Consider the following 18614-nt stretch of genomic DNA (forward strand, 5'->3'; position numbering starts at 1 on the left):
GCTGCTCTGTCCTCTCGACGTCACTAAAACTCGACGCCACAAAGCAAGCAAGGGAAGTGAAACACGCTCCCTGTCCTCGACTGTAGTGTAGTGGAGCCCCCCTGGCGCACATTCCAATGCCATGACGCATGCTGTTGCACGAGCCAAGAGTCCGAGCCCCTGGTCCGAGCGAAACCCTAAAACCACAACACAAGCCAGAAGAAACCACTAGCCAGCCAGCCAGCCAGCCAGCTGGCCCTGCCCTGGAATGTGTGTGGCTCCCTGCTGGCCAGGACGATTGTCACAAACTTTTAATGATCGATCGTTTCGGCTTCTCGTAATGTTCTACAAATGGAGGAACTAGGCCGGGGGGCTAGCTAAAGGTCCCTAGCAGCCACCGCAACAGCATGGCAGGCACACAAGTGGATCGATAGATTGGTGTCGTTTAGTCTAATAACATCCGATAAATCACTCAACCATAATCACTTCCTCCGGGAGTAGAGAGGGGGGTGGAAGGTGTTTGGAAACTCCCCCCAACCGGATGTTCAAATCACTCAGTGGCTCATCGGTGTGGATGTGGACCATCTGTGGGAGAGTCGTGAGAGATGTCTCGATTCCCCCCGGTACGCTGGACAACGTCATCGATTTCTCATCACTTCTTCGCCTTCGGCCATTCCGGGGACCGATTGTTTGTGACATTCACAAACACATACACGCAAACAACTTTAACGTGTGTCAGCAGCAGCAGCATCAGCAGCATCAGGTGTGGAGTAGTAGGATGACTCAAACACCTGCTACTCGAGGTCATCTCACTCATCGTGGGGTCCGCTAGGGGGCCCTAGGGCTATATTACCTTTTCCTGCAAATCTGGCCACCTGGAATGGCTGGCAGGTCAGCGAAATGACACTTGGATGATATCAACTTGAGATAATTGCGTCGGATTGGTGATGCTGTGAGGGAACTGCGAGCTTTTTTTGCTCTCTCGTGCTGGACCTGGACGCTTAATGGTTTAGAGAGGATTTAACGGCGTGACGATGTGTGTTCCCGCGATTTCACTCTCACTCACTCTTCTCTCTACACATGGGATCTTGATCAGCCAACCGGAGGAAAGCTTGTATGTCCCCCCCTCCCCCCCCCCCCCCCCCGGTATCGAGCAAACAACAGGGCGGCGGCCCGGTGCGAGAGCGATTCTGTTTGATAAACTTTTGGGTCCCCGGGACCCAAAGGTAGGTAGATTCACACCGAAATCACTTGGATCGGTATGATGTTGCTTAAAGTTCGGAAACATTCAGTTCCATGACCCCCCCCTTGAAGTGGGGGAGTGAGACCACATTCCTCCCACTGGGAGAATGAAAATTAAAGTCACACGTGCTCGCGAGTTTTATCACACCAAACCGGGTACCCCATTGTGTGTTAGTTTAATAACCACCCCCTCCCCCTCCCTCTCTCCTCCGCAAACCAAGCCACCCATGCACCAAACCGGTTATTCCCGGATCGTTGCTTCTGGGGCGACGACCAAATTAGTGGTTCTTCTTCTTCCCGCGTCGGGTTCCGGGTGTTTAGGTGATGCTTGGAAAGGGTCTCGGGTCTCGGTTTCAATTTGTCTCTCACCCTGGGCCCCATGATGATGCTTTACAATCATAAGGGCGGTAAACGTGTAATCGCACCCCCCCCCCCCCCCCCCCCCCGGGCGGTGGAAAGCTGATAAAGCTTATCTCCCGAAAACCGCAGAAACGCGGTCGATGTCCGCCAGTACGAGAGGGAAGGGGGGTGAGGGATGGTGTGAAATGATGAGAAACTTACGGCGCGAATTGTGACAAGGTACGACCACGACAATGAAGCAATGAAGGATGGTAATGAGAATGGCGCCGGTGGCGTGCCGCTCTGGCCTGGCCTGGCCTGCCTGCCGGTGTCTTGTAATGGTGTAAACGGTTCTTCGAATACTCGAACACTGCCTTTTCCCTCTCCTTTCCACGGTGGCTTCCTTCCGGTGGGACGTGCCGCTGCCCGCTTTTGGCAAGTTAATTAACTTTTCCTCGAAACACACGCCCTGCGTACTCTCTCTCTCTGTCTCTCTCTCGCTCGGTAAGGATCGCTGTCGGTGTGGCGTCTCCTTCCAGACATGGTGCGGTGCCTGGCGATAGTCAAACACATCTTCCGGTGGTGCCACCCTCCCGGAGCACATGGTGCTTATCGACACCTCCAAACCAGCTCCGAGCAGCCTGGCAACCGTGGAGCGTCTCTACGGAGTGCGTGTTGGAACCTGGAATGTTGTGCGTTGCTGTGACTGTTTGCCTGTCTGCCTGGCTGCGTGTGTGCGGCTGCCATTTAAATGATAATCACGCATTCGTGTTCCGTGCTCGTTGCTCGTCCACCGCAACTGTCTCTCTCTCTCTCACTCTCTCCGCTTCATGCGCCTCTAGCTTCTTCCTGTTTGGCAGCAGATTAGCATACAAAAGCCGGCGTTGGGTGCCCGGTTCACCTTGCTAGCACTCTCCGATGGTGACAAGTCTGATTTGTCGTTGGAGGGAAGAGCAGGCAGAGGACGATGATGGTGAGTTGACAAGACACGAAAAGATGATCGAATGCTTGTTCGGTTTGCCTTTTTCGGGGGAGATGGGGTGGTATGCTGGCTAGCTAGCTAGCTAGCTAGCTAGTTACGTGTCGACACACCGAGGCTGATGGCCAACCATTGGAGCATAAGTTTCTGGTAAAGGAAGCAGCACCCTGGATGACATGCTCTCGGATTACTTCCCTCGCTCCCTTCCGAATCCAAACCGATCAATCGGAATCGGACGAGCTGACTAGCTGGCTAGCGCCATGATGACGCCCCCCCCCCCCCCCTCCCACGTTTCCACTGATTTTTGGAGTGAAACGCAGAGCACAGAGAACCGGAAAAGGGGATGAGCGGCAAGCGAACAAATCGTTGGTGACAGATTCAAAATTAGCACGTGACTCATCCGGGAGGCGCCTCGTTTCCTCGTGAGGTTACAAATCTGACGGCGTTTGCGCGCGAGTGCACCGCGATACGAATAATCTGTCAAACGATAATTGTTTGAGACGAGCCGAGGGTTGCTCGATTACATTGAACTGCGCGTGCGAGCGCAGAGTAGGCATCGGTTTTGCGTCTTCGCCGTCGTCGTCGTCGCGAAAAACGTCATCGTCTGACAGCGAAAAACAAGACGCATGATCTCGACAAAGTCCTGTGTAAAGGGATGTTTAATTTAAAAGAAAATTCCTCCCAGACTGTGCATCGTAATCGAACGAAGAATCATTTTTGGGGCGCTGCTTGGGACCGGATTTATAGTTCACTGTTCAGGTCAGGGAACTGAGTGGAGTAAAATCAAGCGGATCTCATGGTGATCATCGTGATCATGATGTTGTTGATGATGATGATGATGGTGTGATGAACGAGGTTTAAAATCACCAGACAAGCGCAAGACACAAGCTGAGAGAGGCTTTACCGGCGAACATTAGCAGCAGCAGCAGCAGCGGCAGCGTGTCTGTAGCTTCTTCTTCCCTTTTTCACCACTCGCTGGTGTGACACTTGATGAGCTTGACGACGCTGCAAAGCAAACATTACAAGCGGCGAACGGCGGCAAGCGAGGTGACGTGAAAAACACCAAAAGAAGGAAAGGTATCCCCTCCCCCCCCGGGGTGACGGGGATCATAGGTGCAGCGCAGTGCTAATGAAGCGTTACATTAGCCCTGTTAGCAACTCCATCAAGTTGCCTATGTTTAGATTTTCAATTAAGCAAACAACAGCAGGGCACACCGGTGGCGGGGAACTCCAAGCCACGGTGATGGTTAAATTATTAAAAAAACAAAAAAAAACCCAAAAAGGCGATCACACTTTTCGCCAACGGTTGCGCTCGATGCCCTCCGATTTCCGAGATTGGGGACCGCGGATTTGTGGGCCGGTATTCTACCCGGTGAACAATGGAAGGAAAGTGGACGAACGGGGCACGGGGCTATTGATGTTGGAAACTTAATGTGAGCTAATAAATTTAAGTAGATGGCCATTCGGCAAGATGAGCAATGATAGGAGACACACGCGGACGCGTGACTGTGAGTGAGACGCGAGACAGAGAGAGAGCGATAGATAGAGAGAGAGAAAGAGAGTGCGAACACTCTGTCTTCGTCCGTGGTGACTACATTTGTCAAATCGCGCGGGCAACGAACACCCGCGTGCACTCCGCGGCCAGTAGTCGCGCACCACTTGCAAGGAGCACCACTTGACCTCGCCACCGTTACACCGTTGGATCTGCGTTGCCGTTGTCGTGTCAGGCGCGCGCTCGTGGTGTTGTCGATCGGCGAGGAATTTATTTTTACCATGGAGTGTGTCCCCCACCGTGCCTCGTGCGGTCACTAAGTTGCAGCGCAGCGGTCCTCCATACCACGCGCGCACGTCACAGACGTCATAACGATTACGCCTCGGATCGTGATGATGATGATGATGATGATGAGGATGGTGATGATTTGGAAGACGAGGAAGGCAGCGGCACCGGATCGTTCGCTCGCTAGTAATGATGTCAGAAACTCCTGTCTACCTCCTAAAAACAGAATAAAGAAGATTTTAATAATCTCGTAAAACGGAGCAACAGCAACACCAGTGAAATGGAACCCAACCGCAGAGTAGCCGCAGCAGCGAGCGAGTGACCTGACAGCTGCTGGTAGAAAAACTGAATCCAATGGCTACTACTACTACTACTTCTGGTCTACCGCGCGCTGTCAAAGCCAAATAATTACTGATGGTCCGAGGCATGCGTTACTAGATTGTAAAGATCTGCGCCTCCATTGGAGAGAATCCAATTTTCCGAACCTTCTTGGAGAAAGCGTGAGAATGCGAGAGAGCGCTAGAGAGAGAGAATGCGCGCACGCGAGCGCGAGAGTCGATTGGTGATCGATCAGCATGCCGGTATGTTCCAAAGTTCACTCGATCGGCTCGAGGCGAGTTAGGTCGATTCGGTAGAATCTTCTCTTCTTGTAGATTGTGACGCAAGCGCTTGGAGCGTTGGGTTTTTTTTGGGAGGAACAGAACTACTGAGAGCTCCCTGTATGTTACTCTTCGCCTGCGTTCGCCTACGTCACACACGTTGCTATCGATCCTCGAAGCCGCGGACCGAGTGTAGATCCAGAGATCCGGAGTAAAGGGCCAAGGAGCCGTAGTTGCCAGCCTGGTCCAATGTACATTCTCTCCCTTGCTCTCTTACGCGCTCTGTGATCTAACACACTGGGGCACACAGCAGCCGAGCACACTTTCCATTCCTCATTCCCATTGGGCGTCGGTCAGGATTGACGTCTTCTCGAGCGTGCGAGCGAGCGAGCGAGCGGTGTCGATCTAGTCGCCTTCGACGGCTCGCCATTTGTTGGTGTGCGATGGTGATGGTGGTGGTGGTCACTACTCGCGATGATCGGGATGATCCTGCCGCGCGAACGCACCTCTAGCTGCTACTGTGTCCCGAGGTCTTCGAGGTTCGAGCGAGATGGAGCGCGATATTTTAAAATTATAACCAAACAGACATGGCCACATGGTGGAGGGAGGATCCGGAGAGGGTTGTGATTGACTCTGCTGCTGGCAAGCGTTGGCAAGCGGCGTGAGTGAAGTCGAACGACCACGGAGACGGAGAGCAGCGCTGGTGCTGTGCAAGCGAGCCAGCAATATCGGTTTGTTTCGGATTTCGGTTTTTCCTACTATTTTTTATTTCTCATTTTGGGGGGTATTTTGCATTCCCCATCACCCACCATCATCACCCTCATTTAGGGTTTGCAAACTCCCGGATCGGATCGGATCGGATCGGATCGGACAAGGGACGAAAGGCGTCGGCGTTAGATTTCGTCGTCGCCACCGTCGTCGTGGTCGTTGTGGTCGTCTTTTGGTGTGTTGTAGTCGACCGACGATCAACCGATCATCCGCAAACGCGTCGGTCGGCTGGTCGGTCAGTGCGTGCTGTGGATCCATCGAACGCGGTTCTTCGCGGTCGGTCACGGTTCACCGGAGCCGGCGGGATCTCTTTTTTGCGTGCGACCGCAACCGTGCCTCTGCGTGTTTTGGCGGGGGGGGGGGGGGTAGGTCGATCGATCGATCGATCGATCAATCGATCGACGTGTTGTACGTCACACGCCCGCCAGCAAGGACCAGGACTTCTTTGGTGACAGAGAGTCTCCGCGGTGGTCTGTTTCTGCGTCGTGCGCCGTCCAGGATCCCGGATGCTGGTTGGTTTTTGCTGTGGCGGCTGTTTATTTGCGTTGTTCCGGTTGTTGTGTTGTCTCCGCGCCCTGGTGTGCCGATGGTGACGCGTGTGCTCTTCGTTGTCGTAACGCCTGTCAGTGAACCGAAGTGAAGCGTTTCGCAATCGGTTCCCTTCCTTCCGTTATCGATCGATTCGATCGATCGTTATCGGTGGAAGGTTTGTGTGCTCTGATGTTCCAAGTTTGCTGTACACACTGATCACACACACTCATACACAAGGACTGTTGATCACAAGCACATGGTTTTTGGTGTTGTGTCCCTCAAAACGAAGAGAATGAGGTCCTTGAAGCGCGTTAAAGCTGGTGCGCCAGCTGTGGATATCATTCCCACAGTTATGCAATCGATGGCGTCGTGATGGTACGAGTGTAAATGTACGAGTGTGTGCTTCTACGTCATCGTTGCTTCCGTTCCGTGTCACTTTGAGCAGTTCTTTTTTTGCGGCCTACTACGAGTATCCTGTCGTGTCTGTCGTGTGGTCGTAGAAGGCCGATGCCATGTTTAGCAATGCGAGTTCGCTTCTCCAGTGATCACAGTGCGTGCCGCAAGATAAGGACGATTCGCCGTGTCCTCCCCCTCCCCATCTGGTGTGCGTACGGCTTTTTTTTGCTGGTATTGGTCGGTCCCCTATCACACCTCACATACGGTCCGCACTACCTCCCCCTCTGCCGGTTCTTTAGTGATAAAAATCAGAACCAATGTTTTTAAAAATAGTCCTCCCGAAAGCATAAAGAATGAAACGCTCCTTCCCCCTAGCGCTCCACTTTGTTGTCCACAAGAAAAAAAGGGGAGGCAGGGGACCCACAAATCTCACTCTACCCCCTCCAATCTCGGGGCGGTTGATATGTTGTCGGAGACAGGGTAGCGGCGGTGGCGGTGTGGTTTGCGGTTTCACGGGAACGTCGACCAAGACGTGTGTCTGTGTCAGTGTGTTGTGTGCAGCAGCAGTGAGTGGAGCGGTGACCACGTGAGAGCGGTGGTCAACCAACCCTCCATCACCATCTCCACCTCCTCCCTGCTCTTCCTGCTCCCTAGTGACCGTGGCATCTGGTGCGCTACTAGCGTAGTATTGGCGTAGCGTAGCGTAGTAAAGCAACAAAAGAAGCAGAAGGAAATGTGTGTAAAAGAAGCAACAAAATGGGATGACCACCGAACTGCACCACGCGCACCCCTTTTCCTACTCTATCTCTCTCTCTCTCGAAAAAAAAACGGGGAAAAAAACAAAAAAAAATGGTTGTTTGCTGAAAAACGTAAAGTGCGGAAATGTAGTAAGAGGCGAACGGCGGAGGAGGAACACGCAGGAAGCCCGACCGAGGAGGCCGAAGGTGACAAGGATGACCGCGCGAACTCTACGCGCAGAGCGGCGCAGAACAGAACAGAAGAGGCAGCGATGCGAAATAGATTACGACGGGAGATGGAGGGGAAGGCGGAGATGGACTGTGCTTCCGTTTTTATCATCATACCACCCCCCAGAAATGCTGCATCCCATCGCTAGCACTCCACCGTGGTAGGCATTGGAAAAGCGAAGCAGAACACATCGAAACGCCACCGAAAAAAATAGCGCCACAGATTGAGGGGATCGCAAGACGCAAGGATGGCGGGGTTGATTGGTGGAGAGGTGGACGAAGGACGAAGCGATAAAATCCGTGGCATGGCATGGCATGGCATGGTATGATGTGGCGTGGCGTGGTGAGCGAGAAATAAATGAATAAATTTCAAAGTCATCAAGTGGATTGCCTCTGGGGGCCTCTCGCACATTTTCGCCACCCTCTCGAAGGGGTGGGTCAGTCGAGAGCCAGAGGAGGGATTGGGGTGAGGCGTTGTTTTTCGGCGATTTTTTTTTCCGCCACTCACACGATTCCCTTGGGGTCCCACTTGGTTTGTTTGTGCTCTTGATCGCCGCAGTCGCCCTCAGGCGTGTGATTGTTGTAGGGGCGAGTGGCAGATTTCCGAATTAGCCGTGATGATGATGATGGTGGAGCGGGTCCAAAGGGATGGCCTGCCCAGGAGCCTGCCAGGATTTGTGGTTTACTTCCCGGGATCTAATTAAATTTTGGAGTCTCTCTCTTCTCGGTGGCCATCTGGGATGGAGACATCATACATTCCCGCCCTTTCCCCGTTTGATGTAAGCTTTGCAATGGCACCCTAGGATTGTCAAATTGCCCTCCAAGCAGGCCTAAAGCGACCGACAACGTGCTCTGCTGTTGCTGCTGCAAATCGAAACAAGCCAAGCGAATCAACCCTTCGCAATCAACCATTTCGCCAAGCCGTGTTTGTTGTGTTCTCAGCGTCTGTATGTGTCTGTGTTGATGCACAAATGGTTTAAAAATAACAATTGGAAACCGGAACGGGCGTTTAGAGTACACAAAGCAAAGGAACGGAAAGGGGGAAAAAACCCCGAAAAACTCTGCGCAAAACAAGGGGCTGCCCCCCGGGGGTGGAAAAAAATCGGAAAATCCCCAAAAACCACCAATTCCGGTATTCCTTGCGAACGGTGCAGGTGTAGCAGCAGCAGCAGCAGCAGCACCAATACAGTAGGTTGCTTGGATGCAGCAGCAGCAGCAGCCAAAAGACCAACTGCCAACCGGGTGTGACTGCGAGGAAGATTGGTGTGTGTCCGGTCCGCACACATCACGTTATGGTTTTTGATCGTTTTTATGAGCCACGGACACTGCTTTCGGGATTTTGGGATCTAGCTGCTGATGCTGCTGCTGGTGGCAAGATGATTTGCTGCAGACCATACGACTGCCATACCATCCCATGGCCTGCTGCTGCCGCTACGGCTGCTGGTGAGAGGGTGAAAATTATTGTTCAAGTGTCTTTGGAGTGGCCCCACTTGGTCCCCTGGCTTGCCGTGGTCATCATGCGGCGCACCGATTGCCTTTGGGTGTCCGGATTTAGAAAGATCACACCGCGTCGCGTCGCGTCGCATCGCAGGACGGTTCACTAGAGTGGCCGAGTAGAAGAAGAAGAAGAAGAAGAAGAAGAAGAAGAAGAAGCCGACCGAACCGAAGGTCCCATATGTGCGCCTCCATCCTCCTGCTGCCTCCACGAAAATTGTTTTCTTCGCTTTTTCGCTTCGACTGAACGCGCGACACTCGCGTTTGCACCTTTTTGGCTCACCACTCCACTAACTGGGGTTGTTTCGTTCGTATCGACGTGACGTATGAATGTGTGCGTACGTGTGTGTCTGTGTGTGCGCGTTGTCACCTTGGAGTGCTTGGCAAGCTTGGCTGAGCTGATCGGGCTGGTGCGTCGTGCGTTTTCTGGACACCGCCGCTGTGGGTCCTCTATCCTCTGTGACCGGTTTGGATCAAAGTGGCGTTCCAATGCTCGATGATTGTTCCACAAAAGGGTAGAGGAGTGGTGGCTGTGCTGCTTGGGCCTCGAGGGGCGAATGATTTATTTTCGCTTGGTGACACTCACTCTTTCTCTCTAGAGAGAGAGAGAGTGGCAAGGCAAGATTTCTTTTTGTTTTCCCTCTTGTGTGTCCTAGGTTATACACACGCGCACACACATATTCGCAAGACAATGAAAGCCACAGACTGCTTGGTGTGAGTAAGAGTCGAATACGAATCCGACATCGCGTTGACGTCCTCGTCGTCGTCGATGTCAGTAGCAACAGTGTTGCTAGGGGCAGCAACAGGTCTTCGCTGCGTTAATTGATTGGCACTGGAGTTAAGCGATGGCTTCCTTCACTGTGTGCCATCAAGGACATCAAAAGGAGAAACCAGCGCTCCGAGGGATTAAGTGCCAATTGGTGACGCTTTCGCTTCTCCTCGTTAATCCTTCAACGAGGCACGTGATCAGGGGAGATTATCGATTGGATGGTGGCACTAAATTTGCTCTACAATCGAGCAACTTCCACAGCTCACAAATCGAAGTTGATTGCTACTGAGAAAAGCGAAGTTGAAACTGCTACAACTTTTGTCTGAATGTGAATATTGAGCCGATTTTGAAAACACCTTGTTGGACCAAGGTTCACTCTTTATGTTATCATATACTTTCACGAGACAATAATTCATTTAATGATCCACAATTTGTGCTAAAACGGTGAAAAACTATTTAAAGCTACTGACGCTGACGTTTATTAGCGCTTGAAAGAGCAAGAACAGACGCACAAACCTTCGCAGCCTGCTATGCGATGTGATGGTACTGTTTGCTATGATTGAAAATGCTTTTTCGGAATCGTGTTATTGTAGGACAATTTGGAAAATATATTTAGAGCTATTTTTTACTCTCAAACGAGATGAAATAATAATGCATTCATCGGCAGTTGAGCGGCATTTCGATCTGTTTTAATGATTTGCCCGCGAAGAGTAGCAGCTGGCTGCTAGCTGGTCTGTCGTCTCCTCATGCCTACCGTGCTACGCATGTGTTGCTTTGTTTTTCGGCTACTTTGGTTACACGATACAAAGCCAGGCGGGCATATGATGGGGTCTGCCACGATCACACTGCCGCCAAAATGCGATCAACGTAAATCAGGGCCAACAGGAGGACAACAGGGCGTAGAAGAAGCGGCCACCTAATACCCCCTTCTTCGCCATCATCATAAATAATTCAGTCAACCAGACCCGTCACCAGACCGTATTGTGTGTGCGTGCGTTTGTTCTTTCGCAGATCATGTCGCGGCGACTGTGGCCGGCCATTTTGCGTAGAGAAATCGCGGGACAAAAGTAGAAAGTGAATCTGCGCCGCACCAAACCCATCATAAACCCGTCCGCGCGCTGTAGATCATCTGCCGGACCCGTTTCCACCCTCAAAACCTCCCCAATTCTGACACTAAACGCCCGTTTTTCGCCCGCCAAAAACGTCAACCACCATGCGTCTCCATCGTGTGGCGCCTCCATCGCCGCTTTTTTGATGCGCACGGTGGCCGCCAAACAACAAAGACATTTTCACACAAAAGACCGACCACCACTCAAGAGGGGGGGGGGGGGGGATGGGTCCCAACTCCTCGAACTCGATCAATCGAGTGTAAACACAAACGCACACACACACCGATCCACCCACCGAGCGGGTGTTGATTCCTTTTTATTTTTGACGTTTTCTATTCATTTTTTTTTATTCCATTTTTTTTTTCGTGAGCCCAAACTCGAACGACCACATCCTTTTTCCGCCAGGCCGCACGATTAGGTCTCCGTGGTCGTGGAGGTGGCGGATCGCCGGATGGATGGATGGATGGATGGAATTTTTTGATGCTTTTCGGATCGTTTTGCTGTTTCGTTCCTTTCACGCGCGCGCGCGCTCGCCGCGGAGAGTGCTCTTTGAAGATTTATTAGAATCACCCGCTCGGGGGTGGAGAGGGAGACGAGAGAGACAGAACCCCCGGAGAAGATCTAGCCAGAGCTTGTCTGTCCGGTTGGTCTGTCTGTCGGACCGGAAAATGGAAAATGAAGCGTGAAACAGTCGAAACAGATCGAAAGAAAAGGTTCGCTAAAAGTAGTCACAACACGTCGGTCACTCCCCTCCCCCCTCGCTCCCACAGTTCACACCATTCACCCCTTTTTGCCGGTGTCGGTGTGATGGGACGTAATGGTGATAAAGTTTTATTGAAACGTTGGCTGCTTGTTGGTGTTTGCTCGCCAAAGAACCACCACCGTGTGTTCTCGATACTTTCTCGTCTCCTTCAATTCGTTCTGTTTATGTGTATGCGTGCTCCGGAGTTTTCTGGTTCTGCGTGTGGGTGAGGAAGGATGGGAGATTAATTGGCATAACACCGTCGGTCACGCGTGCACGCAATCAGCATCGACACACCGCGTGGCGTGGCGTGGCGAGACGAAACGGGGATTTCCATTCGGCGAAAGGTGGGTTCGCGATTCCGATTTTCCCGATGCCACCGCCGGCGTCGCCGCCACGTAGATTAACCCCTCACCGAACACGCCCACCTGTGGTGGTCGGATTGTGTACACAAATGCGTTCGAGCGCTCGGGAGGGGACTCCACCCGGGGTGAAATAAATTGCGGTTTTTGCGCGCGCGGCCAAAGGAGAAGGGAGCCATGCTTCATTCCTTCCTTCATCTCGTCGCATGATGGATTGCGAAGAATCGAAGAGCAGCAAGAGGCGACCTGCGAGCTTTGATTGGCTTGATTTGGGGGGTGAAGGCGGTAGTTCTGCGATTTTTCCTTCCTGGCGAACCAGGGCGCGCACGTTTCCGTTGTCGGCTGTCGGCTCTTTGAAAATCGCCACCCAGGTAGAATGATTATGGAATTGAGGGAGGGGGCAAACAGGCGCGGGAGTGGAGGGGGGAGGGATTGAAAAAGGTTGGTGGGCAGATGATTGGCTGATGGGGCGGGTAGGGAGCTGAGCGGTGGTGATTGCTCCATTCGCTGCCCTGCGGTAGAGTTGGGGCAGACAGGCAGACCCGAGCGAACCCCCGGGAAGGGAGGAGAGTTGGCCATTAATCAGCCATTTTGTGACAAATGGTGTTTTGGTAATTGGGTGCCACTCCTCGCTGGACTCGGCCACCCAGACACATACCGATACAATGGTAGAATGTTTAGGTTCGTCTGTTCACCATCGTTCCGGCTTTTCGCATCTTTTGAGAGTGAATAAGCGGCGCTTTTGCTCCAAAATAATGCCTGATTCGGTTACTGTTTTTGTTACTCCAACCGCAAAATTCAACCCATCGAAGAAGCCGGTGAGGCGTGCTAAGCAGGAGGTTTTTAGCAGCCTACTTATTCCGTTCAACCTGCTGGTTGACAATCAAGCTCAATCTATCATCCATTGCTGCGATTATTTACCCAAATCATGACAGCTGTCAAAAGCAAACCAACGAGCCCCCTTCCCCTTCCTATAACGGGACTAAATACATTGGGCATTGAGTGAATTGAGTGTAAAACTTACACAACGCAACCATTGAACACACCATAAAGATAAGAAGGCAACACGCCAGGGCGTTACATCCGCTTTTCGATAGCGACAGCTGTCAGTCCGGTCCCTTTCTCTCTCTCGCTCTCTCTCTCTCTCTCTCTCTCGTTCGTTCTCTCGCAGCCACATTGCGTGGGGCAATCGTTTGATACGGATTTAATTAGCTACTTAGCGGAACCATCTGCCAGCAACGATAAACACGCGCGGGAAGGGCGCAATGCGAAATGCACATCGATTTCGCTCCAGGAGGGAAGAGTGAGAATTATGGCCAGAGACGGCGGCCGCTAATAAACCCGGCAACGGGCCCAGTAGTAGCACAATTGTGGAGCCGTAAAACACAAGGCGCGTTATCGTTGATGATGGTTTTCAGCTCAGAACTCAAACTACTAACTCTTGTTTAGCGCGAACTGAAATACTGGCCAACACATAACAAGAGAGCGAGAGAAAAAGAGAGAAGGAGAGAGAAGTAGAAGTAGAAAGAGGAAGAGGGAGGTTTATGTTTATCTGGCCAGGTCTGGTCCATTCCGTTCGCTGTGTATCGTAAAATTGGATAAGTTTTACGACTGCTTAATTGGCAATTTCCTGCGCCCAGGCGGCCCCGTCTTTGCTTCGCTTCGCCTCGCACCCGGCCTACAGGACAGGACACCGTCGTCAGGCTCAGGTTTTACGGAGCGAGATCCGTATTTTCGCTTGTTTTGCACCGAATGATTGATATGCCGCAGAAGCAGAGGCGAAGTCGGAGAGAAAGAATGAGAGAGAGAGAAAGGTAGAATTAACCTAGGACCATCCGTGTGTATGTGTCTGTGTCCATCTAGGACCGACCTTCACTGCCCCGGTGGTCCCCTTGTACCATCTTCCGGTAGGAATTCTCACGCTTTTCCATAAATCATCCCGTGCGCTCTCTACAAAATGGCAAAAAACTATTAAAACGGCTCTGGTCGGGTTGCTGCCCCTGCTGCTGTTGGCCTCCTAGTAGCCGCCGAGTCGCCGAGGGCAGACACGCGGAACGCTGCGACGACGACGCTAAATCATCCGACTGGCCGGTCGGTCGGTTGGTCGGTCGGTCGTCGATTGGGCCGACTTCCAGCAAAAGTTCCGCCTCAAAAAAACTCGTGCCGTGAGGCGTTTTCCAGATGTTCACATACTGCTGCTGCTGCTGCTGCTGTTGCTGCTGCTACTGATGGAGACTTTATAATGTTTGTATACGTGTCAGAGGAGGACGGAGGCGGTAAGGTAGAGCGAGTATACTCAACTAGTCTGCCGCATCTCGCCAGCTCGCCAGCTTCGTTTACTTAACCGAATGACGACTGACTGCCCGCGGCACTCCTAGTACGGCCAAGTAGTCGTCGTCGTCGTCGTCGTCGTCATCATCGTCATCGTCAGTACGTCAGGCGGTGCACTACTAGTAGTTGAGCCAGACCAGACCAGAACCAGAGACCACACTCCCTGGGGCGGAGTGGGAGTTCGCACTTTACGATCCTCCATAAAACATACTCCACACTACACGGATGCATCTCTGTATCACTGCTTTCTCTCTATGTTCTTCTCCCTCTCTCTCTTGCGCTTCGCTTCTGTCATGGTTCGTTGGTCATCGGACTGACTGGCCACTAGAGCTGGCTGGCCGGGTGGGGAGGGGTACACGGCTCATTTCATGTGCCAAAGCCGCGCGTACACGCGGACACGGACGGATTGCAATGAATTTTCTCACATCATAAATGTCGGTATCCAATCAAAGTTCGTTCTCGTTCCCGTGCCGGGCACTTGGCATCGTTCAATTCATCGCCGAGTGCTTGCGAGAGAGGGCGAGAGGACGAGAAGTGAGGAGAACATACACATAAAATTCGATTTATGTTGAAATTCCACACTTCCACTCCGGCACCCTCTCGCTCGTGGTGGTCGCATGCTCGACATTCCAATGCTCCCCCCCCCCCTCCCGATCCCACCCAGTCGATTGAGACGTCCGACGGAATGTCCGACTGGTGGTGGTCCGTTCGCACGAGATCAAATGGTGCTATAATCCCAATGAAATTGTGTCCGGCCGGCCGATGGTATTCGATTTTCGTTTCGGTTCCACAAATCCACCAATTTATTGCCGGCCATCGTTACAGGACCGAACGAGGCCCGTCTCTGTGTGCGTGCGTCACACCAGAATGACCTCCCAGGCGCAACGAGGTCGCGCGAATGATTTAAAACAATGTAATCCTCGCCTCCACCGAGCAACAGTGAGAGGACATTCGCGTTGGCGTCCAAAAATCGACACCACCTCCGCCATCATAATCATAATCCCGTGGCGGATGACCATCGCCTGCTGCTACTGCTACTTCTTCAGGAGCGCCCGGAGCGTCACCTCATGGTCTCAAAAATCCGTGGCCCGGCGCTTGCCGAATTTGACGGACGAATGAACTGTTCGCCGACGGAGCACACGACTCCTCTCGATAGACAGGCGCGACATAGGTGGCGGCGTCGTGGTCGTGGTCGTCAGGGACACCACAAACGTCATTAGACGAGACGACATGCCTACTGAGAGTACCTGGGCATGACCTACCCAACAGTCATCACATCATTTGCTGCATTCGATGGCGTGGCGTGGTGCGGCGATGCGTTTGCGATTGTGGATCGGATTGGACCCCCCCCCCCCCCCACCCCCACATCCGTCTGGTGTGTGATCCGACTGGCTACTGGTTGCGCCTAGATGGAGGAGATTTTTGTCGTGAATAATGGCTGCCACGGAACGTACGGGACACGACACGGGACGACACACAACAAACTCACTGTGCTGTGTTTGGCACCGGTGCCAGGGAATTTTTGGTCGCTTTTTAGCCGCGCAGAGACCGACCGACGGTTGAAATCTGAGCGAGCAGATTTTTAACCAGCAAAAGCAACGCCAGTACCAGTCGCAACACCATTCGTCATTCGTCTGCGCTTGCAATTGCAGTCACCAGAGACCCGGGGTGGTTGTTTGCGCGCGAATGAAGCGCGAAAGATGTAGTTAGGAGATGGTGCATACCTGGCATGCCGCTGCTGCCCTGCGCCCATGCGCTTACCCGAGTACCCGAGTTGCGGTAGAGCGAATTGCGCTGATTGACAGCTATGGCGTCACGCAGTTATCCTTAGTTGCGCGTGCGGGGGGAGACCCGGAGGTGGCCCGAAGGGATCACCGTTGTTTGCGACGTCGCGTCGCGGACAAAATGGACACACGCCTTCGCCAGAATCGAGGGATTTTATTCGAGCGAAGCGAAGTGGTAGTCGGTAGAAGGGTAGCTATTAGTCCGTGGCGCAATCTAAAGACGAGAAGAAGATGGCGCGCGCGCGCGCGCGCAACCGCTGCCCGCTGCGGAAAGATCATATGCATCGCAGCATTTATTTTATTATTATTTATACATCCCCCCTACAGTCTGTCCGAATCCAAAAACTAATGCGTCTACTAAAGGCGCCCAGCAGCAGTAGCTGATGACGCACTCGGGTCGCATCTTGGCCTCCCGGCGGTGTTGCTGCTCGCCCGAGTAATAATTGAACAGAAGGCTAATGATGGTTTCCACCACCTTCCAAACACACAAACAGACCGATCCGTGACAGATCCGTGCGCCACCGCCACATTATATTAATCCAAAAGTGTCCTCTAGAGGGCGACGCTTGGGGGACGCGCTTGGGGAATTGTTATTCTCTCGTTTGAAAGCCATTTTGTGTGTGAATAAATAAAAGACATCTCCATTAGCTGCTAGTAGGAGCGCGCTTTAGATGACGCACTCCTATCTCTCTTCCTCTCTCTCTCTCTCTTGCTGGTGATGCGATGCTCGATCGTAAAACAACGACCGCCAAGGCTAATCATCGGATAACTGACCGACCACCGGATACCATGCCGAGGGGGACCGTTTCGTGTGATCTAGTGGCACCTCAACGCCCCGGGCGGGGGGAGCGTATCGCATCCAGGAAGCTCGCCAGGGAGGAAGAGAAGGAGGAGAAGAGTCGTGATGTCTTGTGATATTTTGGCTCTTCGGATAATCCGACTTCCCTACCCCCCCCCTCCCAGAGCCAGACAGGTGCAGATTTGAACATTTTGTTTCAACATCACTCAAAAAACCGCAGCAGCAGCAGGCCATGCGATGTCTTTTGCTGCTACCTTCTCTGAGTGTCCTCCCCTTGTTGAAGCCTGTTTGGATGCTCAAGGTCGCACACTAGACCAGATCTCTCCCTTTCTCGGTCTCTCGGTCTCGCCTTGCTAGCTTGGTTTGCCCCGTCCGGGTCCGTCCGGTAATAAATCTTCTATTTAATAGTTCACTTTTGATTGCGCCCAAAAATAATTACTACAATGGTCAGTGGCCTAAGAATAACTAAGGTCCGCACCCCGTTGTATCGTCGTTGTCGTCGCCGGGGGTAGGGAATCCGAGATCCGCGGTCCGCTCCATATCCAATCCTCAATCGAAAGGAGGAAGGAGATGTGTCTGCGTGTTTGTGTCTGCCCTCTTCGTGGGGCGCACCATAAGTCCTTCCCAGTGGTCTTTGCCCCACCTTCTTCTGCTACGTTCTGGCTTATTATTAATTCACTGTCTCGGTGTCCCAGTGGAGGAGGAGGAGGAGGAGGAAGAAGGTACCTCGTCCTCGCCATGCCCGGATCATTGAAGTCTCGCCTACCCCCCCCCCCCCCCCCCCCAAGCGATGGCTGGCGACGTGTGCTTTCGGTGTGTGTTCACTGACACCCCCCCCCCCCCCCCTTTTGCGTGTGTCGGTGTGCACGCGATATGTTTGTTTAATATTTAGGAAGCGCGGTGGCGCGCGGTAATAATAGCCGCCGGGATCGGTCGGAAAAGTGAGAAAAAAGCGACCACAGGACCGAAAATAGAACCCGGACCGCCACCGAAGATGGCGGTGGTGATGGTGGCATGTGGCGGCAGAATGTTTGACACAACAGAAGGGCTGGCGGGGTTTGATTTGCAAATTAAATGCCGCGAATGGCCCCCTCCGTCGTCCTCGGTCTCTCCGAGCCGTCCTTCTACCTATCCCGTGGGGAAATAAAGGATCTCCTGCTAGACCCTGGATGCCGGCGTGACTCACCACCGGTGCTACGTAGCTCCAACGGATACGTCTACATGCTTTGTACGCTGCTGCTACGCATCTTCTTATGGGAAAAAAGGGAAGCTTTCTATGTTTCATTATTCATTGGAGGGAGGCAGTTGTGGAGCATGGAGGAGAGGAGATATCGTTAATGTCTTGGTCATTAATTTCGTCCCTATCTGTTCAACCGAAAGGGCAAGCGAAACATCATTCGGTCGTCCCTAGCAACAACGGGGTCACTTCTTTATGTCCTTAGTGCTCGGCAACGAAGATGGACTGCGCTTGTTCCTTTGTTTTGAGCTTTTTTATGGTTGCCTTTGAGGAGTGTTTGAAGATCCTAAGTATCCATCTAGTGTAGCGCACGAGGAGAAGAGGCTCTTAAAGTTGTAGCGCAATGTGTACTTGATGCGTAAAAAGCCTACTAGACCCATTCAGAGGACTGGAGAAAGAGGAAACAGCTTAG

At 52.6% G+C, this 18614-nt stretch overlaps 1 protein-coding gene across 7 annotated transcripts in view; it reads left to right on the plus strand.

Moving 5' to 3' along the window:
* Positions 1-18614, plus strand: part of LOC126578094 (capon-like protein) — a 62266-nt gene that overhangs the window by 26603 nt on the left and 17049 nt on the right. For 2 of the 7 annotated variants that reach the window (XM_050240347.1, XM_050240345.1), the window contains exon 1: positions 6062-6195. The exons of 4 other annotated variants lie outside the window; for them this stretch is intronic. The gene's annotated coding sequence lies outside the window, so the exon portion shown is untranslated. Of the gene's footprint in view, positions 1-5883; positions 5919-6061; positions 6196-18614 lie in introns of those variants that run through there. One more of the 7 variants, XM_050240346.1, reaches the window with a different exon arrangement.

Source organism: Anopheles aquasalis, chromosome 3, assembly GCF_943734665.1.
Source record: "Anopheles aquasalis chromosome 3, idAnoAquaMG_Q_19, whole genome shotgun sequence".
NCBI classification, from domain to species: Eukaryota; Metazoa; Arthropoda; class Insecta; order Diptera; family Culicidae; genus Anopheles; species Anopheles aquasalis.